This window comes from Rana temporaria, chromosome 2 (genome assembly GCF_905171775.1).
Source record: "Rana temporaria chromosome 2, aRanTem1.1, whole genome shotgun sequence".
NCBI lineage: Eukaryota > Metazoa > Chordata > Amphibia > Anura > Ranidae > Rana > Rana temporaria.
Window position 1 is genome coordinate 480,406,066 of NC_053490.1, and position 26,802 is coordinate 480,432,867.

The window sequence follows — 26,802 nt, forward strand, 5'->3', positions numbered from 1 at the left end:
GAGTCACCTAGGCGGCTTGAGCAGAAATGGAAACCTCCACTTTTGGGTGAAACTCTGCGCTAAATTACCATAATTTAGGTATACTATTAGCTATTTCACAGTTTACTGAACCAATCACCAAAAACTAGAAAAGGCCAATGCAGTCTATAAATTAGAATGCATTACTCTACATAAAACATATTAAGAAGCAGTGAATGTATATTGACTACAGGTAAATCACCCTGGTTCATCTTTTTGGGCAGAATACAGGTGTTTTTCTGTTTTTTACATTGGTGATCTTTTGATCTGTACAAAAACACTGCAAAATCACGGCAAAAAAAAATGTTAAAAATGTGTGACTTTCTTCCTGAAAACTAAGTGTTCAAGTGTGAATAGAGTCATGAATGTTTGGCGAAGATCACATTTACCACTTTATAAACACGCCCCCAAGAGTCCTAACTATGAAAATGTAAGCCAAAACTTTAGGGACATTCAGAAACGAAATCTAGCGTATAGTGGAGAAAAAGCTTAACACTAACTATTTTTAGACAGGTTTCCTCCCCCCTCCCCCTGCCTATTCTGCATACCATGTGTAAAAAAAAAAATCCTGTCGTGTTCCAGCAGCTTCTGTGTATGAAAACAGCTTTAAATTCTGGGAGCTGTGATGTCTCCCATGGCTCAGACACTCCCTTCTCTCCCTTCTATCCCCTGCAGCAACTACTTGTAGGTGGATGCAGCATTTTGCAGAGACAGTCATTTACACAGGCAGGTACAATAGAACTTGTATTGAAGAAATGCACAAGCCCATTGGGAACAGCTGGGCACACTGCCGCCTGGCCATCTGGTCCCAATTGGGAGAATGTCCAGAAGAGATGAGGCCCTACACTTATTCTCCTCATCAGGAAACTTTTCCTAGAACTGTTACTGTCTCTTACAGAACGGGTACCTGTTCCTACTGTGTCCACTCGCAAAAACATGCCAAAACACAGGAACCAAGGCTTTAAATAGGCTCTGCCTGACCCAAGATGGCTGATTGAGTCACACGAGACAGCAGCATCCAATAGGATAGTTTCTCAGGTGATCCAGGAAGCCATAAAATAACTTTGTTCCTCCTGACTTCCTCTCTATCTACAGTGCCACCTGCTGTGGAGAAACTAGACTGCACCTGCCTACATGCTGACTGACACAGGGGAGCTAGAGCTGCAGGATCACATGACCGGACCATGGAGTACACAGGTTTTTTTTTTATACAGGGTAGGGCAGAATAGGTAGGAAGAAAGAGGGTTAAAAATGTTTTAAGAATATATGGCATTAGGGTTTTCTTACAATTTAGGCTGGCCGTACACTATTCGATTTTTTCCCCTTTCATCCTGTTAACAGCAAGGATGTATGAATCCTGCTTCTGGGCCATTGCGTTCTGACAGTCACATGGTGATTTTTCAGTTGAAGAATATCAGACAGGAGGGAGCCAACAGGGCCATCCACTAAGTGAATTTCCTGAAATAACAACATACTGTATGTACAGTATATATTTAAATGGTAGGGGGACTTTCCTTTTTTGTTTGCTTTAAATACAAATTAGCGTGATTGTAAACCCCCTAATGAATATGGTATACTTACCTGCTCTGTGCAATGGTTTTGCACAGAAAAGCCCTGATCCTCCTCTTCTCAGATGCTCCTCCCCTTGCCAAGTGCCCACCATAGCAGGCCACATTTTATGGGGGCACTCATGCTAGCCCTCTCTGGAGCCGGAGTGCAAAGTGAATTTGCCTTTTGTAAATAAACCCCATTGTTTGCAATTAATATATGATGGTGTTGCAGAGGTTTTATATGGTGCAATAATAAGAGTTTGCAACACTCAAAATGCTGCTTTTAATAGATGAATATCATGCAGCAATGTTTCCAGTGTGAAAAGTACAATTTCTTAAAATGGGACTATTTAGTGTTTTTTTCTACAGGAATGGACAAAATAATTGAAACACTTTAGCAAGATAAAGGCCTAATATAGTGTAAAACCACCCATTGTGTACGGAACAGTTTATTTGTTTCTTGATATGCTGTAACCCAAGCACTAAAGGTAAAGTCCCCAGGTCTTTTGAGGGATGAAGAAAATTAAATGCCTTGTTCTGTGATCCATAATTTGCTATAACGGTTCAATGATAACGAGTCCTGGAGATTGGGTAGGCCAAGATAAACAAGTGACATTATCTTGGGGTTTGTGAAATCTGTATTTATTTTTTTACCAGCATGTGGACAGTATCATGCATAACAATGGAAACATAATAAGGGAACAATGTTTGCAGATTGTTTGCACCTAGTCCTAAAAAAGGATCCTACTTTCCTTAGTAATAATATGACAGCAATTATCATGTGTATTGAAGAAAATTAGGAGAACATCATACTAATAACTTCCCTGTAACTTGATGTACCCCATCCTCCCCTTCCCCAGATGCATACCTGTAGGAAAGGGAGTTTGGTTTTAGTTAGTGGCTGACCCAGGATGGGGGGAAAAGAGTTAAAGGGGTTGTAAACCTTCCTGTTTTTTCACCTTAATGCATACTATGCATTAAGGTGAAAAAACATCTGCTACTTACTAGCCCCCCCCCCCCCCCCCCCGTTTACGTACCTGAGCCCTCGAAAGTCCTGCATCGAGAACATACTGGTTTCTAGGCTTTTTTTGACCCGGTCTTCTCGGCTCTTCATTGGATAGATTGATGGCAGCACAGCCATTGACTCATGCTGCTGTCAATCAAATCCAATGATTTGGGCACCTGCGGCAGGGCCAAGTCCAGCATTCGTGTCTATGGATGCAAATGCTGGACCCTGGAGTGTGCCTGCAAGGCCCGCCGAGGGACCACAGAAGACAAGGTTTGGGGCCACTCTGTGCAAAACGAACTGCACAGCGGAGGTAAGTATGACATGTTTGTTCGTTTTTTTTTTTTTTACTTTTACAACCCCTTTAATATTTGTGTGCTGCTGTTCCCAGCCCACCAACCAGTTATATAAATACAGGGGAAGGCTGGGTTCATGGGTCTCTCATCAGCTATGGGGTAGGACATTCTGTGATTCATGCAGAGTCAAGCTGCTGTGCCTTGCAGTTGGTTGGAGGCACTGGAGATTCGGTGATCAACCAAGACTTGGAAAATGCCAACTATGGACTACTACTTTGTGGTGGTATGAATAGGAATACATAGGGTATTTCTTATGCAAATGTTCATTATAGACTATACAGCCAAAATACTTTAGTGTAAATTTGTATACTGTCCTCAGCCTGGTCTGGAGTTATTCAAGGAGTTAATGTTGGTTCTGGCATATCAAAAGAACCAGGGTCAGTACAACACAAGTGAGGTATAAAGCTTAGTTGCTACAAAGGGCCTACTTGGCAAGTCAGCAGTAAAGTTGCTATGGGAAACCAAGGTCAAGGATAGGCTGAAAAGTAACCAGTCATTAAGCGTGGTACCTGGTGAAGGTGACAGGCTCTCTGGTATCAAGGATGCCGAAGTTCTGGCTCCTTCCCCCGCAATCAGTTTCCAGTAGCAGCCAGAGCCAATACCGCGTTATAGAGATTCATGACCTGGTAACTGGGTATGGCATGAAGGAGTTAATAAGTACATGTATAAGGTCTGTGCTATGTGCACTTTGGGACCCCATTCTGTTACTGGGAGTGAGGTAACAGAGGTATGCTGGACTGGAGATAGTACAGGCTCCGCAGTGTTCCTCCTAATTGCAACATACATCAAGTTAAGGTGTTTTATTGGCATAGGGCTGTGCTTTCAGAGGAATCCTGTACTTTTATTATTGCACACAGTGTTACAGCTCATCTCTAAGTTGGGGAACTGCCTTAATGTTAGACTTTCACTTGACAGCTGTCCCCACCAGGTCCCAGGCATTGGTGAGCATGGGATGATGGTGAAAGGTATCTCCACGTGCAGGGCGAGTGGCTCCATCCACATACTGTACGTATCTTTATCCTGTAGGCATAGGCTCTTGAAAAGGAAGATTGATGCTTAAAAGTATAAAGCTGGCTATAGATGGGTAGAATTTCAAATGAAAATTCTCAGGAAAAGTATGTTCTAAGAAAGTTTTTTTTATATTTTTTAGTGGGTCAAATCAATGTTTGTTATTGACCACAGTGATGAGAAAATTTGCAGAAGCGGGATGAAAACAGTTTTTCTAACAAATTCATTTCTAACAGTGTAAGTGGTTTTCCTTTGGTAAAGTCCATTTATTTCTAAATCAAATGCTAAACGCAAAAAAAAAAATAATAATAAAAAAATAATCTTGACATTCAAATGTTCTGAGAATGTTTGTCCTAATTCTCCTAAGACTTTTCCTAAGAATTTTCATTTGAAATTCTATCCATCTATGGCCAGCTTAACACCTAAAATGTGCATCGTAGGCCTGATACAAAAAAGTCATAGCTTGCTTTAAACTGACTGATATATTTTCTAAAGCAATAGATTCTTCTTAAAATGACGCTCACCTCTATTTAGCATGTGCATTTGATATGTGTTAAATTTTAATTAGTTAACCTGCTTTTCATGAGTTTACAAACCTTATTTACCATGACTACTTCAGTTATGTATATTTTGCTTTTCAAAAGTCCTTTATGCTTCTAAGTGTATTTAAAAATTTTGTTTTGGGTGACTAAGTTCAAATAGCAAAGTATAGAGGTCACTGCCATTTTCCCAATGTCAACAGAAAGCGACATACCTGTATAATTATCATAAAAATCTTGATATACTTGCAATTTAATCAGTTGTAAACTCCTATCGCAGAACACTCTGTATGTGCCCAGAATTGTAAAGTAGTTCCAACATCTCATTTATATTGAAAACGGTAAATAGCTTCCTATTCTTCTGGGTGTTTATAAAATGTATCTGCCCTTGGTTAAATAAACTTTGATTCATGAATTGAAATTGAAATGGAATAAATGCAACATTTCCTTTCCTTATTAATTAATTATTTCACATTTTAGCAAGAGGCCAAAAAGAGTACAAATAGAAGATTTTATTATTGTTAAATGTGAATCACTTCAGCTGGAGATTATGCTATGTTATATTGCTGGAATACCAATGAAGGTTTTCAGCTTGAAAATGTACCTTTGATATTCTTTTTTTTTTAAACTGAGACAAGAGTGAAAGAAGAATATATTTAGTATTTAGACTTGGTTGACATTCTATATAATAAATAAACTGAATTAGAATTGTTTGAATAGAAGTAGGGTTTATTGGGACCCCAGAGGCCCAAGAAAGCCAAGAGGGTAAATGTGGGCAGGGGGACTATTAGAATTGTATAGTATTCTAATGAATTAGAATTGTAAGTATGCAACCTTGTCTGTTTTTAAAAATGTTTGGTACCCTTCAAATTCCACATAGAAGCATATGTTCCATACTTTGTACAATGATTGACAAATAGTCTGCTACTATCATAGGAGGACAGCAAGACTCCAGCTGCAGTAAAGTCCCGCCATATGTCTTTATTTATAAAAGATTTTAACTAAAATCCAGAATCTGGGTTTCTTCCCTCCTAACCCCCCAACTCCCAGTTTTCTCTTCAGCCCTGGGGTCCTCTGCCGTAGTTTATGCTTTTTTCCCCCTGTACTCTTCTTATTTTAGGTTTCTGAAGGCTGGTAATGTGACCCATAGGGTCCTCTTCAGATCACCAAAGCAAAATGATATTGAATTTGTGTTACAAGTAGGGATGAGCCGAACATACCCGCGTTCGGTTCGCACCAGAACTTTCGAACGGACCGAACGTTCGCGCGAACATTTAGAACCCCATAGAAGTCTAGGGGACTCGAACGTTCGAATTCAAAAGTGCTAATTTTAAAGCCCAATATTTAAGTTATTGTTGGAAAACGTCTTTGAGAACCTGGGTCAGTTTTAAAAACTGTATTTTTTTCTGGAGCAGCGATTTTAATGATGCTTAAAGTGAAAAAAAAATTAAAAAATTCCTTTAAATATCGTACCTGCTGGGTGTCTATACTAGTGGCACGTGTTAAGAAATGTCCCTGCACAACATGAGATTACTATAAGAAAAAATAAATGTAATACTGCTTGCGGCTTTAATGTAATGTTTGGTCCCTGCAATATGGATAAAAATCATTGAAAAAAATAGCATGAGTTTCCCCGCCACCACTGCCCCCAGGTCATTACAAGACCCAGTGCCGATCCTGACCTCCCTGGGGCCCTAAGCAAAATGACATGGCACATTAAAAATGAGAATCGGGGGGGGGGGGGCGCTGACGACAGTGACATGTCACATTAAAGAAAGTTGACAAGCGGGGGAGGGGGTTTTCTGCTGTCGTAAATGACTCAGGCCAGCCAGCGAGTTTAGAAGCGGGGTGAGGGTGCGAAAATTACTTCTCACCAGGCGGGGCCTCTAGTAATTTGGGGGCCCTTTGCAGCTTTAAGAGCGACTGCGTTTATGGGCAAATAAATAGCACACGTGCAGTAAGAGCAAGTGCGTTTATGGGCAAATAAACAGCACACGTGCAGTAACAGCAACTGCGTTTATGTGCAATTAAATAGCCCACGTGCAGTAACAGCAAATGCGTTTATGTGCAAATAAATAGCACACGTGCAGTAACAGCTAATGCGTTTATGTGCAATTAAATAGCACACGTGCACTAACAGCAACTGTGTTTATGTGCAAATAAATAGCACACGTGCAGTAACAGCTAATGCGTTTATGGGCAAAAAAACAGCACACGTGCACTAACAGCAACTGCGTTTATGTGCAATTAAATAGTACACGTGCACTAACAGCAACTGTGTTTATGTGCAAATAAATAGCACACGTGCAGTGACAGCTAATGCGTTTATGTGCAATTAAATAGCACACGTGCACTAACAGCAACTTCATTTATGTGCAAATAAATAGCACACGTGCAGTAACAGCTAATGCGTTTATGGGCAAAAAAACAGCACACGTGCACTAACAGCAACTGCGTTTATGGGCAAATAAACAGCACACATGCAGTAAGAGCGACTGCGTTTATGGGCAAAAAACAGCAGACGTGCAGTAAGAGCAACTGCGTTTATGGGCAAAAAAACAGCACACGTGCAGTAAGAGCAAATGCGTTTATGTGCAATTAAATAGCACACGTGCAAAAACAGCAACTGCATTTATGTGCAATTAAATAGCCCACGTGCAGTAACAGCAACTGCGTTTATGTGCAATTAAATAGCCCATGTGCAGTAACAGCAATTGCGTGTATGTGCAATTAAATAGCACACATGCACTAACAGCAACTGCGTTTATGTGCAATTAAATAGCACACATGCACTAACAGCAACTGCGTTTATGCGCAATTAAATAGCACACGTGCACTAACAGCAACTGCGTTTACGTGCAATTAAATAGCACACGTGCGCTAACAGCAACTGTGTTTATGGGCAAATAAATAGCACACGTGCAGTAACAGCTAATGTGTTTATGTGCAATTAAATAGCACACGTGCAGTAACAGCAACTGCGTTTATGTGCAATTAAATAGCCCACGTGAAGTAACAGCAACTGCGTTTATGTGCAATTAAATAACCCATGTGCAGTAACAGCAACTGCGTTTATGTGCAAATAAATAGCACACGTGCAGTAACAGTTAATGCGTTTATGTGCAATTAAATAGCACACGTGCACTAACACCGAGTACTATGTTTAGGTGCAAACTAAACAGCATACAGGCAATACAACACGTTAGAGCACTGCAGCTAGCACAATCTACTGCCTGACAAATAGGAATAGCTGATCTAGCTAAGCTATACAGTGTATAAATATATGTACAAAGCCTAGGATGTATATATATCCTCTAAACACTGTAAATTTAACTAAACTGACTAGCCTGCCGGCTCTATCTATCTATCTATCTATCTATCTATCTATCTATCTATCTATCTATCTATCTATCTAGTAGAAAAGACACGGTGTCTCTCTCTATCTCTCTCTAACTGACTGACTGTCTGATCTGTAACAACGCCGGAACACACCTTCCTTATATAGTGTGGGGCATGTACTAAACCCCCTGAGCCATAATTGGCCAAAGCCACCCTGGCTTTGGCCAATTATTGTTTTCCATTTTTTGCGTGCTGTGATTGGCCAAGCATGCATGGTCATAGTGCATGGTTGACCAATCATCAGCACGCAATGCTGCAGTGAATTATGGGCCGTTGCGCGTCACTCGAATTTGGAGCGAACGACCCATTTTGTTCGAAATTCGTCGAACGTATGAACAGACAATGTTCGAGTCGAACATACGTTCGAATCTAACACAAAGCTCATCCCTAGTTACAAGCAATGATTTTGTTTGAAGAATCTATACTGTATTTTTAAATTATTCTAGGTGAAGTATTTTGGTTTTGAGTTTGCCACTGGGTTGTGTTCACGATTCACCCAGGTGACAAAAGCAAAGCTCAATGCTTTTCCTGACTTGTAAACTGTGGTCGGCGGGAAAAATAAGGCCACTAATGTGTAGGACATGTGTGTATATGTGTCTCTGTATACCACATGTATATACGTATATGTAGAGTTGGGCTCATAAGTTTACATACCCTGACAGAATTTATGATTTCTTGGCCATTTTTCAGAGAATATGAATGATAACACAAAAACTTTTGTGTTTACTCTTTTTAAATCATAATAGCAACAGAAACTACCCAAATAACCCTAATCAAAAGTTTACATACCCCACTTATTACCATGTATTGCCCCCTTTAACATCAATGACAGCTTGAAGTCTTTTGTGGTATTTGTGGATGAGGCTCTTAATCTTCTCAGATGGAAATTCTTGGCCTGTTTTGCATGAACTGCCCATTTGATATCTCCCCAGAGTGGCTCAATGATATTGAGGTCAGGAGACCGAGATGGCCACTCCAGAACCTTCCTTCACTTTATTCTGTTGTAGCCAAAAACAGGTCGACTTGGCCTTGTGTTTTGGATCAGTGTCATATTGGAATGTCCAGGTACGTCCCATGCACAACTTCCTGGCTGATGAATGCAAATGTTCCTCCAGTATTTTTTGATAACATACTGCATTCATCTTGCCATCAATTTTGACCAAATTTCCTGTGCCTTTGTAGCTCACACATTCCCAAAACATCAGCGATCCACCTACGTGTTTCACAGTAGGAATGGTGTACCTTTCATCATAGGCCTTAGGGGTAATGCATGGGGTATGTAAACTTTTGATTAGGGCCATTTGGGTAGTTTCTGTGATCATGATTTAAAATGAGTAAACACAATTGATTGATAATAAATGGCTTCAGGCAAACACTAACCATGAGTGAAAGAAAAGTTTTTGTGTTATCATTCATATTCTCTGAAAAATGGCCAATAAATCATAAATGCTGCCAGGGTATGTAAACTTATGAGCACAACTTGTAAATGCATCTCTCTGGATATACCAAATTGCTGCGGGAATATATTGAATTATAATAATTATCAATCCTCATCCCTACATCTATATCACTACATTTCATCCCACTACTACTATATCACTACATAATGGAGCTTTGAAAATGTGCCAGTTCCTTCCCTATAAATGTCTATCATCAGCATTGTGTCAGTGTGTGTTTTGGAGATGAAATAGTGAGGGAAAAGAGAAAGCTTTGTGAGGAAGAGATAGGTATTAGTGCTTCTGTACAGTACTAGTGTACTACAGATCTATACAGTTCCATATTCGGTTCTGTATTTTGCCACTGCTGTCCTTCTTCTCTTGCTTGGCCCAAACACCTTTGCATGCAGCCACCTGGCCTCTAGTACACAACTCCTGCCACTCCACACCTCCTGTGTGTTAGGTGCCAGGCTGTCAGATTTCCTGCTGCAGCCAGTGTATTGATCTCCTCAAACTGGCCGCAATGTACAGTAGTTGTGTTGTCATGTTGTCATTATTAATATATATTCTGTTATTGCTATTATTAATCACTTACATTGTGGGAGAAAAATTAAAATGCTTTCTTGTAGTGGAGGATAAAAATAGTAGCACAGTGAAAATAGTGCATAGTGAAAAACTATGTCCGTTCAAAATTGTTGAATAATAATATAACCTTTGACTTTGACCCCATTTAGTGGTCAGGAGTAACATTGCACCAGATAAACTATCTCTAGGATAAAGACTTCCATAAGGGCTTTGTCAGGTCACCTGTGGCAAGATGACAGATGCACCCAGTTGGAGTCAGGAGTGCACCACAAGGTAGTGAACCCTATGGCAGACTGCTGCAGATGGAACACAGAGTGGATATGGCAGGCAGGCCCACTGGAGCACAAACAGGGATCCCACAGGAAGCTTGAGCCCAATATTCCCCAGGGCGCAGAGTCTAATGCCGCGTACACACGATCGGTTAAACCAATGAGAATGGTCTGATGGACCGTTTTCATCGGTCAAAACGAATCATGTGTGGGCACCATCGGTTATTTAACCATCTGTTAAAAAAAAGCCAACTTGTTTTAAATTTAACCGATCGTTAGGCACAACCATCGGTTAAAAAAACACGCATGCTCAGAATCAAGTCGACGCATGCTTGGAAGCATTGAACTTCGTTTTTTTCAGCACGTCGTTGTATATTACGTCACCGCGTTCTGACACGATCGGGTTTTTAACCGATGGTGTGTAGGCGCGATAGACCATCAGTCAGCTTCATCGGTTAACCGATGAAAACGGTCCATCGGTCCGTTCTCATCTGATGGACTGATCATGTGTACGCGGCATAAGATTCAGCAGGTATTCACCAGAGCCTCTAGTAGTGGGGATGGCCATAGCTGCAACTGAATCCAGGTCGTGGCCCCCAGAGTCCCCAAGCTCACGCTCTGTAGGGCATAGAGGGGAGAGGGGAAGCAGCCACTTAGGATACAAGAGATAGTGAGGGGTAAGCCAAGGTCAGGGCGACAAGCAGACAAGAATAAACAAAGGACAGGCCAAAGGTCAGGGTCACAAGTAAACAGGAATAGTCGGGGACAAGCCAAGATCAGTACTCAGAGATAAACGTAGCACACGGCAAGCAGGAACACAATGCTTAACAAACAACGTTGATCAGCAAGGCAGACCTGCAGTGCACTGGTTAATATAGAGTTCCTGATATGGCCTGGGGTGGAGCCATACATGGAGGAGAGATGATAAAACAAGCCAGGTGAGAGTGGCTGGCATCTAAGGTGAACACATGGAGAGGAAGGTAAGCTGCCAGACATTACTACATATCCATGACAGGCTTCCATGCATTAAGACAATTAAACTTCAGGTTTCCGAGGAAACTTTTACAGGTTAGAAAAAAAGGGGTTTTTTGGGACTTTAAATGAGATGCGTTTTTAAACAAACAGTAGTATAAGTAAAATAGTAAACGTTTATAACCAGGCTCTTACTTACCACACAAACAGCAAGCCAAATTCAACTGTCTAACTGTATATGTTAAAAGCAGAGGATTGGTTGCACGCATTTGCAAGTACATGAGTAAGCTGCAGTGCCAGCGACAAGGCTCTCAGTTTACTGCAGATCGCAGAGAGCCTTGTCGCTGGCTCTGCAGCTTACTCATGTACTTGCAAATGCGTGCAACCAATCCTCTGCTTTTAACATATACAGTTAGACAGTTGAATTTGGCTTGCTGTTTGTGTGGTAAGTAAGAGCCTGGTTATAAACGTTTACTATTTTACTTATACTACTGTTTGTTTAAAAACGCATCTCATTTAAAGTCCCAAAAACCCCCTTTTTTTGTATCCAATAGGGATGGAGGTGTGTGTTTTTCATACGCCTCATTTAAAGTCCCAACCCCAGTTTTCTTTTACAGGTTAGGGTTAGGATTAGTGATAAGCTAAGTGTCAGACTGAACCAAGTTTAGATTCAATCTGCAGGGAACTATCACATGATAGCAGGCTTCTGGTCCTCCCCTTTTATTCATTGGATTTCAGTGTGTTCAATCATGGAGGCTCAGCATCACGTGGGAACATTTCCACACATTTTTGTTTTCTAGAAACTATGTATGGTACTCCAAAGGCCTCTTCCACCAGCCATGATCTGCCTATTTTGCATAGAGAATTTCCTAAAGCTAGCCATGACGTAACTGGGTCTAAAATAAGGTATTGTCAGGAACCATTAATCGTATTCATAAACCTTTTAATATAGTGCTAAAAATGGTACAAATAATAAACGTAGTCAAAACATAGCCAGGGTTCAGAAATCAAAGCGGGTAGTCAGTGCAAGCCAGTAAATCAGGAAGCCAGAGATCAGCGTAGTTGGAGACAGCAAACAGGATCAGGAACAAGAAGGGATGTTAGCCAAGCAAGTCTTTAACAGGAACACAGCAGAGAATCTTCAGACTGACGAGCAGGAAATGATCACCAGGTGAGGCACTGTGGAACAATGAGTGCTGGCAATTAACCGACAGCTTAGCACTGAGAAGGAAGGGCTGAGCCAAGCCCAGACAGTACCCCCTCCTCAACGACCCTTCCCCCTCAGAGGACCACCAGGTTTGAGGGGAAATGTCTATGGAAAGCATGGAGGAGAACAGGAGCATGTATGTCCAAGGATGATACCTGAGAGTGCTCTTCCAGCCTGCATCCTTTCCAATGAACCAGGTACTGCATGCACACATGGAACCTACAGTAGTCAATGATAGATTGTATCTCATACTCCTCATGGCTCTGAACTGGGCCAGGATGTGCAGTTTTAAGAAAAACACTTTTCTATGAAACGCCATCACAAATCCATAAAATAGGTTTATACATCACTGTAACATAGTGATTGGAAATACAGGGTGAATAAATCTTGAAGGAAACCCCAAATGAGGTAAAACAAAAAAATTACTAGCTCAGTGCCATATGGATACAAAGATAGTCCTTTTTTTGTTGTTCTTCCCCATTTGGGGTTTCCTTTGGGATTCATTCCCAAATGGAAACTTTATTTTTCCTGGTGGCCCTTGACACTAAGACTGAAAGTAAGGGAAAATCCAAACTTTTAAGGTGTCACTAGAACGGGAATAGAAGAAAATCTTTCAATCTGTATACTAGTTCTGGTGACAACTGTTTAAGAAGGGATTTGCCTTGTTTTGGAAAGATTTTACCTTCCCTCCTGCAGTATCTATGGAAGAGGAAGTAAAGAAAAATCTCTTGAATGGAACACAGATGGCTCATTAAAATAAAAACTGACAGGGAAGTTAACCATTTACCAATCACTAACTACCTTTTTGTGTTAAATAGTGGAAAAATGGATATTACCGCGCTTATCAAAGGAGGGGAAACAGAGAGGGGAAGAAAGGGGGAGGGGAAATGAAAGTGATGAGAAGTGGAGGTACAGCTGCGGCACTGGAAGGTGTATCAAACCATAAGCAATTAAAATGGGGAGGGTAGTGCTGCGCTAATCAGTGGTGAATAAACAGGTGGGGGAGGGGAATGAAAGTAGTTGTAATTGAAATGAGGAGCAATATAGCCCAAATGGCATCAGCATAAAAATAAATATAAATGATCAGTGAACAATAACAGTAATGGTGCAAATCATATAACTACACAGGTTCCTCTTAATGTGATGAAATACACTATAAGTAATGGTGCAAAAAAAAAAAAAAAAAAAAATTCCAGGTAACTGTGCTAAGTGACACTCCTATACTGGTGATAAACAGTCCATCAACAGAGTTTGAAAAATATTAGCAAAAAATATAAGTAAAATTTCAAAAGTCCAAGAAAGCAAAAGTGCAAGTGTAGGTCCGCAATATGGAGTGAGAGGAAAATGGGTATCCAGTGATCCTTTTAGGGTAAGTAAGGATGTCCCCTTACCTTACTGCTGTAAGGTAACAGCATATAGATCCAACCACATTAGATGGTTCACTCGATGGGCTCTGATCCAACAACGGCAGGTCCTCCTTGGAGTTCTCGTCCCAGATTGGTCAGTTTCTCGCCCCAAAGAAATAAAGCATCGATGGTGTGATACCGTTTTAAAAATTTTAATTCTCAAAGAAAATAGACAGGGGTACTCACATAATCCAAAATACAATTGAGCATGTAAAAAAGAGGGGCAATCTGTCGCCAACGTCACCTCCGATACCTCTCAGTGGACTCATGCGCATTCGTCACTATCATGTGACTCCTGAGGAAGTCACATGATAGTGACGAATGCGCATGAGTCCACTGAGAGGTATCGGAGGTGACGTTGGCGACAGATTGCCCCTCTTTTTTACATGCTCAATTGTATTTTGGATTATGTGAGTACCCCTGTCTATTTTCTTTGAGAATTAAAATTTTTAAAACGGTATCACACCATCGATGCTTTATTTCTTTGGGGCGAGAAACTGACCAATCTGGGACGAGAACTCCAAGGAGGACCTGCCGTTGTTGGATCAGAGCCCATCGAGTGAACCATCTAATGTGGTTGGATCTATATGCTGTTACCTTACAGCAGTAAGGTAAGGGGACATCCTGACTTACCCTAAAAGGATCACTGGATACCCATTTTCCTCTCACTCCATATTGCGGACCTACACTTGCACTTTTGCTTTCTTGGACTTTTGAAATTTTACTTATATTTTTTGCTAATATTTTTCAAACTCTGTTGATGGACTGTTTATCACCAGTATAGGAGTGTCATTTAGCACAGTTACCTGGAATTTTTTTTTTTTTTTTTTTTTGCACCATTACTTATAGTGTATTTCATCACATTAAGAGGAACCTGTGTAGTTATATGATTTGCACCATTACTGTTATTGTTCACTGATCATTTATATTTATTTTTATGCTGATGCCATTTGGGCTATATTGCTCCTCATTTCAATTACACCTACTTTCATTCCCCTCCCCCACCTGTTTATTCACTTATCCATTCACCACTGATTAGCGCAGCACTACCCTCCCCATTTTAATACCTTTTTGTGTTGCAACTTAGCACTTACTGCTTTCTGGCCTAGAGTGCATAAGTGTCATGAGATTTTGTCTGTGTCTAGGTGTACTGCAGCTGCTTCAGATATGGCAGAGACCTAATGCATATCTATGCATGTGTTGTGCAATTATGCACATGCGCAAGCAAGCCACAAAGCTTGCTACCAGAACCCAACTTGGTTCACAGGCTTGCCAGGGACCTGCTACACATCTGCACATGCAACAGGTAATTACAGATGGCAGCATCAAAAACCAGCAGCAGGATAACAATATCTTGAAGTTCTGCTTTTGTTTACTGTGCTCCTATTTTTGTACATTTACCTTCTCAAAGACAACCAAGCTACTGATATCATTTGACCAGTTCCAACAATGCATGGCTGTTTTTTTTTTCAATGGCAGACATGTAACCCCAAAAATGATACAAATGTTTCTGAAGCAGTGATGCCGTGTGTTTAGAGCCAGAGATTTGTGTTTCAAGCATTAAATTATGTAATCAGCTTTGGTAGGAAGAGAGTGATGAGGATAAATTCAGGTACAACTCTATATTGCTTGAGGACAATCTGCAAAAACATTATTTCACAGAATAATAAAGAACACAAGAGCTTTTTCAGAGAGTAAGTAAAGGTCATTTGGTCTATCAAGACACATCCTCTGCGCACTTCATTTCCCCAAGGAAGGATTCTAATTGTTCCTTCAATGACACCAGTACTTTTTTGCCTCAATAACTTTGCCTAGAGGCTGTTCTGTGCATTTATTATTCTGTACATGAAAAGGCACTTTCAGATATATTTTGTGAATTTATGTTTTCATTTCCATTTGTCCTATAATCCACACAGGGCTGCAAAATAATTTGTATTGGAAATAGGTAGACTACATGACTTAGGAGTAATGAAGCATAGTTACTTTTAAATACTGACAGTGCAATTAGATCCAAGCATTGAGGGAATGATTTGCATGCAGCCAGAGCCTACAAGGTATATTTATGTCATCTACTTTTGCCATTGTAGTGTGTTTTGTTATACTAAGTATGGCTTGTGGGAAATGTCAAATTATTTAAGTTCTATTGATACTATTGTTTATGTCATTTTTGCACAACTAAAAATAAATCACTTGAAAGCTTTGTGGAGTTGTGTTTGCTTAAAGGTAGTTTCTGGGTTTAATAGGGTTGTGACAGAATAAATACACAGTTTTTTTTTTAACTTATGATGTCATGTGACAATGAATGTCCTGAATATAAAAGGGCACACACAGTATTTATGGTCTTGATAAGAAAGCAGTGGTCTGTTTTCTCGATGTAAACAGAGAGAGGTTGAAAGGACAACAAATGTGATCCATGTTTTTTCCTTGTATACTGAAGTGTCTATTGATTCACTAAAGATCACCATTGAAGCTGCTTAGTGTTAGGGAATCAGATGTATGAATCTGCCAGGGCTTTACTCACAGAGGGTTTAAAATCTATTATTGGTGAATCTTGATATTAAATTCTGAATATTTTCAAGGCTAATAGGTGAGCTAGCGTCAAATATAGGTATGTCAAGCTGGGTACTTCCATGAAGAACATGTAACAAAACAAAGCACACGAAAAAATGCAATTACATGTTTGGGAGATGTCTTCAAACTTTATCAACAGAAAAGTTTTGCTTACAACAGAAATGTAGCTTGGTCTAAATACAGCAGCACCCCAGTCTGAATAATCAAAAACTAACTTGAAAATACAATCAGGTCCATAAATATTGGGGCATTGACACAGTTCTACTATTTTTGGCTCTATACATCACCACAATAGGTTAAAAATGAAACAAATATGTGCTCTAACTGCAGACTTTCAGCTTTAATTTGAGGGTATTTACATCCAAATCAGGTGAACGGTGTAGGAATTACAACAGTTTGTATATGTGCCTCACACTTTTTAAGGGACCAAAAGTAATGGGACAGATTAACAATCATAAATCAAACTTTCACTTTTTAATACTTGGTTGCAAATCCTTTGCAGTCAATTACAGCCTGAAGTCTGGAACGCATAGACATCACCAGACACTGGGTTTCATCCCTGGTGATGCTCTGCCAGGCCTCTACTGCAACTGTCTTCAGTTCCTGCTTGTTCTTGGGGAATTTTCCCTTCAGTTTTGTCTTCAGCAAGTGAAATGCATGCTAAATCAGATTCAGGTCAGGTGATTGACTTGGTCATTGCATAACATTCCACTTCTTTCCCTTAAAAAACTATTTGGTTGCTTTCGCAGTATGCTTTGGGTCATTGTCCATCTGTACTGTGAAGAGCCGTCCAATGAGTTCTGAAGGATTTGGCTGAATATGAGCAGATAAAAATATGGCACGAAACACTTCAGAATTCATCCTGCTGCTTTTGTCAGCAGTCACATCATCAATAAAAACAAGAGAACTAGTTACATTGGCAGCCATACATGCCCACCCCATGACACTACCACCACCATGCTTCACTGATGAGGTGGTATGCTTTGGATCATGAGCAGTTCCTTCCCTTCTCCATAATCTTCTCTTCCCATCACTCTGGTAGGATGTTGTTCCAGAACTGTGAAGACTTTTTTAGATGTTTTTTGGCAAACTCTAATCTGTCCTTCCAATGGTTTACATCTTGTGGTGAACCCTCTGTATTCACTCTGGTGAAGTATTCTCTTGATTGTTGACTTTGACACACATACACCTATCTCCTGGAGAGTGTTCTTGATCTGGCCAACTGTTGTGAAGGGTGTTTTCTTCACCAGGGAAAGAATCCACCACAGTTGTTTTCTGTGGTCTTCTGGGTCTTTTGGTGTTGCTGAGCTCACTGGTGCGTTCTTTCTTTTTAAGGATGTTCCAAACAGTTGATTGAGTCATTGAAAAAAAATAGCATGGGTTCTCCCTTAGTCCATTACCAGGCCCTTTGGATCTGGTATGAATATTAAGGGGAACCCCGAACCAAAATTAAAAGAAGAATGTGTGGAGGTCCCCCCCAAATTCCATAGGCCCTTCAGGTCTGGTATGGATTTTAAGGGAAACCACAGCAAAATAAAAAAATGGAATGTGGTTCCCCCAAAAATTCATACCAGACCCTTATTTGAGCACGCAACCTGACAGGCCGCAGGAAAAGAGGGGAGACAAGAAAGCGCCCCCCCCTCCTGAACCGTATGAGGCCACATGCCCTCAACATGGGGAGGATGTCCCCATGTTGATGGGGGCTAGGGTCTCATCCCCACAACCCTTGCCTGGTGGTTGTGGGGGTCTGTGGGCGGGGGGCTAATTGGAATCTGGAAGCCCTCTTTAACAAAGGGGGCCTCCAGATCCCACCCCCTCATGTGAATTGGTAACGAGGTGCATTGTACCCCTACCATTTCACACAAAAAAAGTGTCAAAATGTTAAAAACCACAGGAGACAGTTTGGGACAAGTCCTTTATTAAAAAAAAAAAAAGGTTCCAACGATGTAATCCTGTCTTGAGCGATACGGAAAAAAATAAAACCCATGGTTAAGAACGATACCGCCTCATAGGAGCCGCCCAGCCCGTGTACGGGTGACCATCTGACGTGTCGTGGGAAAACCCGTGTTGCGCAAAAGGGGACCGGGCCACCCATACACGTCATTGGGTAACCCCAGGCTTTCTCCTTGCGTACCCGCGCACGTGACATGTAGCTCCTCCCTCAGCTATAAAAGAGCTGTCAACCCAGAAGAGCGTAATTCAGCTGGGCGCCTGCAGACCCCCACAACCACCGGGCAAGGCTTTTGATTTCTCCCATAGACTTTTAAAGGGTGTTCTGCGGCTTTTTGAATTTTCCGCGAACACCCCAAATTGTTCGCTGTTCGGCGAATGGGCAAACAGCCAATGTTTGAGTCTTACTCATGTTCAACTCAAACATAAAGCTCATCCCTAGTAAGCAGGTTGGTTGAGCTTCAATATATGAGGAAGAGTAAGGCCCCGTACACACGATAGGATCGCCAGAGGAGAACGGTCTGAAGGACCGTTTTCATCAGTCCAAACCAATCGTGTGTAGGCCTCATAGGTTCTTTAACCTTCGGTCCAAAAAAATGAGAACTTGCTTTAAAATTGAACCGATGGACGCCTAACCAATAGGTCAAAACCGATCGTTAGTATGCAAAAGCATCGGTTAAAAACCTGCGCATGCTCAGAATCAAGTTGACGCATGCTTGGAAGCATTGAACTTTGTTTTTTTCGGCAGGTCGTTGTGTTTTACGTCACCATGTTCTGACACGATCCGTTTTTTAACTGATGGTGTGTAGGCGCGACGGACCATCAGTCAGGTTCATCGGTTCATCGGTTAACCGATAAAAACGGTCCTTAGGACCGTTGTCATCGGATGGACCGATCGAGGCTTTCTCTTCAAATATAAATTAGAATGTATATTTTGAGAGATGGTTACCACAAACATTGCACAGTGGCTGGACAGTGTAGCTCCAAATGGCAGCGGGCATCTGGAGCTGTAAAAAATCTGTCAGTCTGAGTGCCACTTTGTACGTCCTTTTTCCACTGCAATCCCTCCTATATATTTTAGTGGAAATTACCTGACCTAGAGTGGAAAATGTCATATGTATTTAAATTTGTTTGTTTATTTTTTCTGTGTTCTATTTTTTTTTTGGTAATGATGAGTAGTTGGACAGGGATGTCTGCAATTCCTCTGTTTGCCAGCATAATATTTCTCTCACCAGGCATTCACAAGCCTATTGTGTTTTATTTATACAGTATATATTTATTTAATTAAATTCAGAGTATTGAAGACATAACTCCAAGGAAAAACCTATGGCCACAGGATGCCCACCAATCCACAATGCAGGGGGAGAGGAAGGCAGCAGAAAATGGATGGAGGAAATTCTATGGCCACGGAGAGTGCAGACAGCAGCTAAAATGTAAACATGGAATTTCTATGACCACTGCTTGCCCTTGGATTAGGACTTTCCAAAAGAAAAATTAAAGACAGGCAAAAATGAATATTTTTTACATTGATGTGCTTTTCTTTCATTTTATTTAAATGTTTTGTTGTTTTATCTTGTAAGGTGCTACCTGGCCTGGTCAATAAAACACAGGTAGCAATGGCAATACAAAAAGGGTAAAGAAAATTTGACATGCTTTAATGGGGAACCAAATATGACCTAGTGGGGCTGCCGTATTTAGCAGCAGACTCACCTTAATCTCCCTTCAGCCTTACTTGGCCTCTTTCCGTGAGTCTTTCTCCAGGGACAAGAAGGGAAGGGCAAGCAGCAGCCAAAATGAAGTCATATGGCCATAGGTTACCCACTCTTCCCTAAATCTTAACCATCCCCCCAAAAAATGACAGGCAAGTTTAAAAAGACAAGAAGTGGTGGTGCAACATTGAAGTGGATGGTGAGCCTTCATAGTGAATGAATGAATGAATGAATGAAAAACTTATATAGCGCAGCACATGCGAACTGAATCGCCTCTGGGCGCTTGATGTTTCGTGTCTCATGACATCAAAAGAGCAGAGTTTTAATCTGTCTTCTGAAAGTCAGGTGGTTTTCCTCCAACCGAACGCTGGTTGGTAAAGCGTTCCATAGTCTCGGACCTTGAAAAGCAAACCTTCTTTCTCCTTTGGACTTGTATTTGGTTTTTGGCACCTTGACCAGATTTTGGTCAGTGGATCGCAGAACACGATTAGAATTGTGAGGTTCTATCTTGTCGCAAAGATATTGCGGCGCCTTCCCATGGATGCACTTATGTGTCAGGCAGAGTGCTTTAAATACAATTCTGTCTTTTACTGGCAACCAGTGAAGGGTTCTCAGCGAAGGTGAGATTGATTCCCATGTTTTTTTCCCAGTCACCAGTCTGGCGGCCGTATTCTGTACGACTTGCAGACGAGCGATTTGGTACTTTGGGAGCCCGAGGTAAAGGGCATTTGCATAGTCCAGTCTGGAATTCACGATTGTTCCCACCACGACTGCTACGTCTTCTTTGGGGATAAATGGAATAAGTCTGCGTAGTAGGCGCAACAAATGGTGCGATCCGCTGACTACTGACCCTATTTGTGCGTCCATTGTCATGAAGGTGTCAAAAATGACTCCTAGACTTTTGACTTTGGAGCTAGGGGTGATGATTTGGCCCAGAATGGGCGGCGGTGTCCAGGTTGTTGCCAGTTGACTCTTTCGGCTGGCGTGAAACATAAGAAGTTCTGTTTTGGAACTGTTGAGTTTAAGATAACTCTTAGTCATCCAGTTTTCTATCGAAGAGAGACATTTCTCTAAACTGAGATGATGATCCTTTTTGTTGCAGATGCGAAAATACAATTGCGTATCGTCTGCATAAGAGTGATAAAGTAGTTCTTGGCTACTGATAATATCAAAGAGGGGGGGCGTGGCCAGCAGCCGAGGCGGATGGCTGTGTAAGGAGAGAGCTCCATGAGACCCGCTCGAATCCAGCTCCATCCAGCGACACAGCAGCATTTTTTGGGCACCATTCGACTGTCCCTCACCCCGGGGAACCCCGACGCAGCTATGGGGAAGAGGAAAAAGGAGAAAGGGCCGAGAAAATTGACGGACTTCTACCCGTCGGCAAGCACGCCTAGGCCGCAAGATGGCGCCGAGGCCTCGGACTCGCAGTTCGGCCCGCGCCGCAACGGCAGCGACGCAGCAACTCCACCGCACAGCAAAGGCTCATACCCACTGCACGATAACGGCAGAGGCTCATCACCCGACACGTCGCCCATACAAAGCCCTCAAAAATCGGCACCAAAGATGTCCTCATCCCACAGATATGCAGGTGAGCCAGGGGATGGGTGTAACTCGCATGATAGCACTAGTGACTTTGTGGAGCAGATTAACGAGTTCCCCACAACAGGCCAACCCCTTAGCGACACAGTAATGAGGGACATGTTGATTACCCTCAGGGGCTCCCTGCACAAGGACATGATGTTATGTGTCACCCAACTTAAAAGTGATGTTTCTGCCATTGGGGATATAATCTGCCATGTTGAAGATAAGATGGGGGAATTCACAACAGCCCACAACGAACTAGTGGATGCCCACAATGATGCTGAGGGAGAAATGCAAGCCCTGAAAGAGAAATTAGCTGATTTGGAAGACAGATCTAGAAGGAATAACATAAAATTAAGGGGAGTAGAAGAGGCCGTGACCCCTGCGGAGCTCCGGCACTATGTTCAGGCCTTCATAGCAACCATGCTTCCTGATGCCTCTACTAATGAAATCATAGTAGACAGGGCCCACCGGCTTCCTAAACCAAAATATCTGCCTGAAAAGGTACCAAGGGATGTCATAGCTCGGGTACACTTTTTCCACGTGAAGGATGATCTCTAATGCGATTTACCCGAAAGAATCAACCTCTACCGGGACCCTACTCTAGTATCAGCGTCTTTGCTGATCTGTCCAAGCACACTATGATGGCGCGTAAGAATCTGTCCTCGTTTACCAAAATTCTTCAAAATCACAAAATCCCATACTCCTGGGGATTCCCAACCAAACTGTTGGTCACCAAAGAGAACCGCACTTATACGATTACCACCATTTAAAATGGGATTGCTCTGGCCAAACAATGGAACCTTCTCCCCGAGGAAACTGATGTTCCTGTACAGAATCAGAATCTCCCAAGATTGTCCCCAGAGTGGCGACAGAAGTGACACTCTTTCCCTTCAATGAGCACTGTTATGCTCCTCTATTTCCTTCTCACCATAGGAATGTGTAGTGCCTTAAAAGTTCAATCACCAGAGTAGCTGGCTCTGGGTCTCGGGGAGACATATCCCCCTATCTCCATTGCGAAAATTCTCGCACTTAGTGGAACTGTTCGTATGTTCTTATCGTTTTTGTTCATGCTATTTGTTTTTTATTTTATGTTTTTACTGTACCAAGGGACTTCCACATTGAAAATGATCTTTCTTCAGCACAACTTTTATCCGCAAACACCTCCAGCATTGCAGGAACATTGCAGCTCTGGATCTTTGAAACAATGGCACCATCTTCAGGTAAATTTAAGGTACTACACCGACATATAGAGTGTCTCTCACCTCACATGGAGCATATCTTACTGTTACTGCCATGACGATTTCAATTGTATCCATGAATGTACATGGCCTTAACAGCCCCTTTAAGAGATCTTCCATGTGGTCAGAAATGGCCAAACTCAAAGGAGACGTGATCTGCATCCAAGAAACACATTTCATGACTTCTAACCACCCTAAATGCTCACACAAGGCCTATCCACATATCTATCAATCCACTGCTCCTGTTAAGAAAAGAGGTGTTCTGTTGGCTATTAAGCATTCAGTGGCGTTTAAATTACATGACCTGGTGTGCGACACGAATGGAAGGTACATAATCCTGACCTGCGATCTGAATAATACAACCTACACTCTGGTTAACCTATATGCGCCAAACAAAAGACAACCTAGATTCCTAAACTCCTTACTGAGGAATGTCGAGAAAATCAAAAAAGGTTCTTTAATTCTGTGCGGTGACTTTAATTGCATACCCGACAAATCTATGGACTGTTCTCAACCACAAGGAACACGCAGAACGGAAATCCGATCCCTAATTCATAACCATAATTTGTATGACACTTGGAGATGCCTACACTCCTCAGAAATGGACTACACCCACTATTCCTACCCCCACAGAGCGTACTCCAGGATTGACCTGATTCTTTCTGATTTACCTTTACTGCAAAAAACTTTGTCGGTTAAAATACACTCTATAACATGGTCGGATCATGCTCCTGTGTCCATCTTACTTCAAGATGGAGGTTCATCCTCTCCGACTTATCTGTGGAGGAACAACGTAGACTTGCTTTCTAACCCTGTCCTAACAGATAGAATTGGATTGCAACTTAAAGAATTTTTTACCATTAATGACACTGGTGACACCTCTGTTGCCTCCCTGTGGTGCGCACATAAGGCGTTTAGCAGGGGCATTTTAATTCAGGCGGCTGCCAGGCAAAAGAGGAGGAAGGCAAAACAGTTAAACGACTTGCTAGAGGAGCTTAAAATACTGGAAACACAACATAAGCAAAAACCCACCCCAGATATAGAAGACAAACTATTCCTATGTAGACACAACCTTCGCCTACTACTGATTACAACCCATCAAACATATCTACGACGGTCTAAGGCGACATACTATGCCCATGGTAACAAAGCAGGGAAGGTCCTGGCGAGATACATAACTAAACGGCAACAACAGACCAAATTGCCCTGCATCAGGGACCCTCACTCTAATGAAATAGTTAATCACCCGACACATATAGCAAATGCATTTATGAAATACTATAGTGACCTTTATAATCTCCAACTAGACCCACATACTATACAACCCACTGATGTAAACATTAACTCATTTCTTGATGCAATAGCTTTACCCTCATTAACTACCGAGCACCTATCAACACTTAATGCCCCGATCACAATTACAGAAGTCACTGACACCATACATGCTCTTCCTAATAATAAATCTCCAGGTAAAGATGGTTTCACTTCAGAGTACTACAAGGTCTTCTCTACGATCCTTGCTCCATCCCTATGCACCCTGTTTAACAGTATTGCCTCCTCCTCTATGTTTCCGGAAGAAATGCTTCGGGCCACTATTGTGACATTGCTTAAACCGGGGAAGAAGCCCGATACCCCACCAAATTTCAGACCTATTTCTCTCCTAAACACAGACCTTAAGGTCTACGCGAAGATCATAGCGAATAGGCTGGCCAACATTACCCCTTACCTGGTTAAACCTGACCAGGTAGGATTTGTTAAGGGACGCCAAGCTCCTGATGGCACAAGGAGGCTATTTAATTTGATTAACCTATTAGAAAGTAGAAAGACCCCAGCAGCTTTATTGGCCCTAGACGCAGAAAAAGCGTTTGATAGGGTGCACTGGGGCTATCTCAGAGCTACCCTACAAAAATTTGGCCTGCAAGGCAATATTCTCTCAGCAATTTTGGCACTGTACACACGCCCCTCGGCGAGAGTTTTCACGTCTGGTGCCATGTCTGACCAATTTTATATCACGAACGGCACGCGTCAAGGCTGCCCGTTATCCCCTATAATCTTCACCCTGATGATGGAGCCCCTAGCGGAGACTATCAGATCCAACATAGGAGTATCAGGGATTAAAATAGGAGGAGAAGTCCACAAGATAGGCCTCTTTGCAGACGATGTAGTACTGACAGTAACAAATCCGGCTTCTTCCTTGGCAAAGGCACAAGAAATCTTGCAGCAGTTTGGTACAATATCCTATTATAAACTGAATATAACAAAATCCTGTATCCTACCCATTAACCTTTCTAAATCATTAGTGGCATATCTCAAAGATAGATTTCCATTCCAATGGATGACTAAATCCCTCTCATACCTAGGTATAAAACTAGTCTACCCTTCTGCCCAAACATATAAGGTGAATTTCGAAATGCTCCTCGCCACTATTAAATCAGACCTTGAACACATCACAACATTTGAAATGTCGTGGCTAGGTAGATGTGCAGCATTAAAGATGACCCTTCTGCCTAAAATAATCTACTATTTTAGGACCATTCCTGTCACAGTCCCTGAAGCATTCTTCTCACAAGCTGAACGGTTGTTCAGGAGGTTCCTATGGCAGGGTAAAATGCCCAGAGTGACATTCGCCACTATTCAAAGACATAAATGGGAGGGGGGTGTAGGCTTCCCTACCCTAAGGAACTACTATAGGGCGGCGATTCTGGACCAAATGAAGGCGTGGTTTGACCCAGTTCCATCCAGACTTTGGATAAAAATAGAAAAGGCAGTTCTTAGGGAAAGGGATCTTCCGGCACTTCTGTTGGCTAAACTGACGAATCTACCATTACCACGTACTGTTTTGCCTTCTGTTGAGACTACACTCTCGGTATGGGGAAGTATACAATCCCATATAGACCCCACGACTAAAAATAGACGCAGACTTACCGACCTGGCATTAGCGGAACACTTGATATCTGACTTGACAACTACCTCATGGAGACAGGACGGACTGACAACCGTTCAAGGGGTACTGAATAGTCACCCCACTTCACATGCATACTCGTTTACTAGACTACAACATTTCCAAAATTCGCATTCTAATTTAACCTTTGAACTCCCAGTAGATATCTGGTCATATCTTTGTACATCCTATGGTAAACCACAGGGTCTTTCATGGTTCTATTCCCTTCTACAACACAACAAAAAATTCTCTAAAACATCCAACATGACTAATTGGGAAAGAGACTGGGACCACTCGTTTCCACTTGCAGAATGGACGAGGGCGATCAAATTGACGTACAGACATACCCATTGTTCTAACCACTGGGATAATATGCTAAAAATTTTGCATAGATCCTACCTTACACCAGTTAGACTAGCATTGATCTTTCCCTCCGAAACCTGCCTCTGTTGGAGGCAGTGCGGAGCCAAGGGTAATATCTTCCATATATTGTGGGATTGCGAACGTATTCGCACTTACTGGTATGATGTGTTTCAGTTAATGACCTCCGTCACAGGTTTATATATACGTCCAACTCCTCCTTTAGCCTTAATGAACATCTCTGCCACCTCCATTCCGGTGGCATTGAGAAGCATAGTAATACATATTTTGATAGCTGCTAGATTAACGCTTACATCAAAATGGAAGACAGCTCAGGTTCCTAGGTTAGACGAAGTAATACAGAGAGTCTCGACTCAACATTCATATGAAAAAAATTCTTTTCTTTTCAAACTGGCAATTCCCGCACTTTTTACGAACAATGGCTACCTTGGACTTCTAAATTTCATGGTTAAAATACTTTCTTAAACTTAAAAAGACAACTAAAGTGGACCCATTCGGTACAATGTTCGATGTGTTAATTATTCTCTTTTTAATTTATGTTTTTTTGATACTTGTTTTTTTTTTCCTGTTACTACTTTAATTACTCTTATGATTTATATGCCTCATGTCATCACGTTACTGACATATTGGTTTTCATATAGTGACTCTGACCCCTGCCTGGGGGGCACACCTATTTG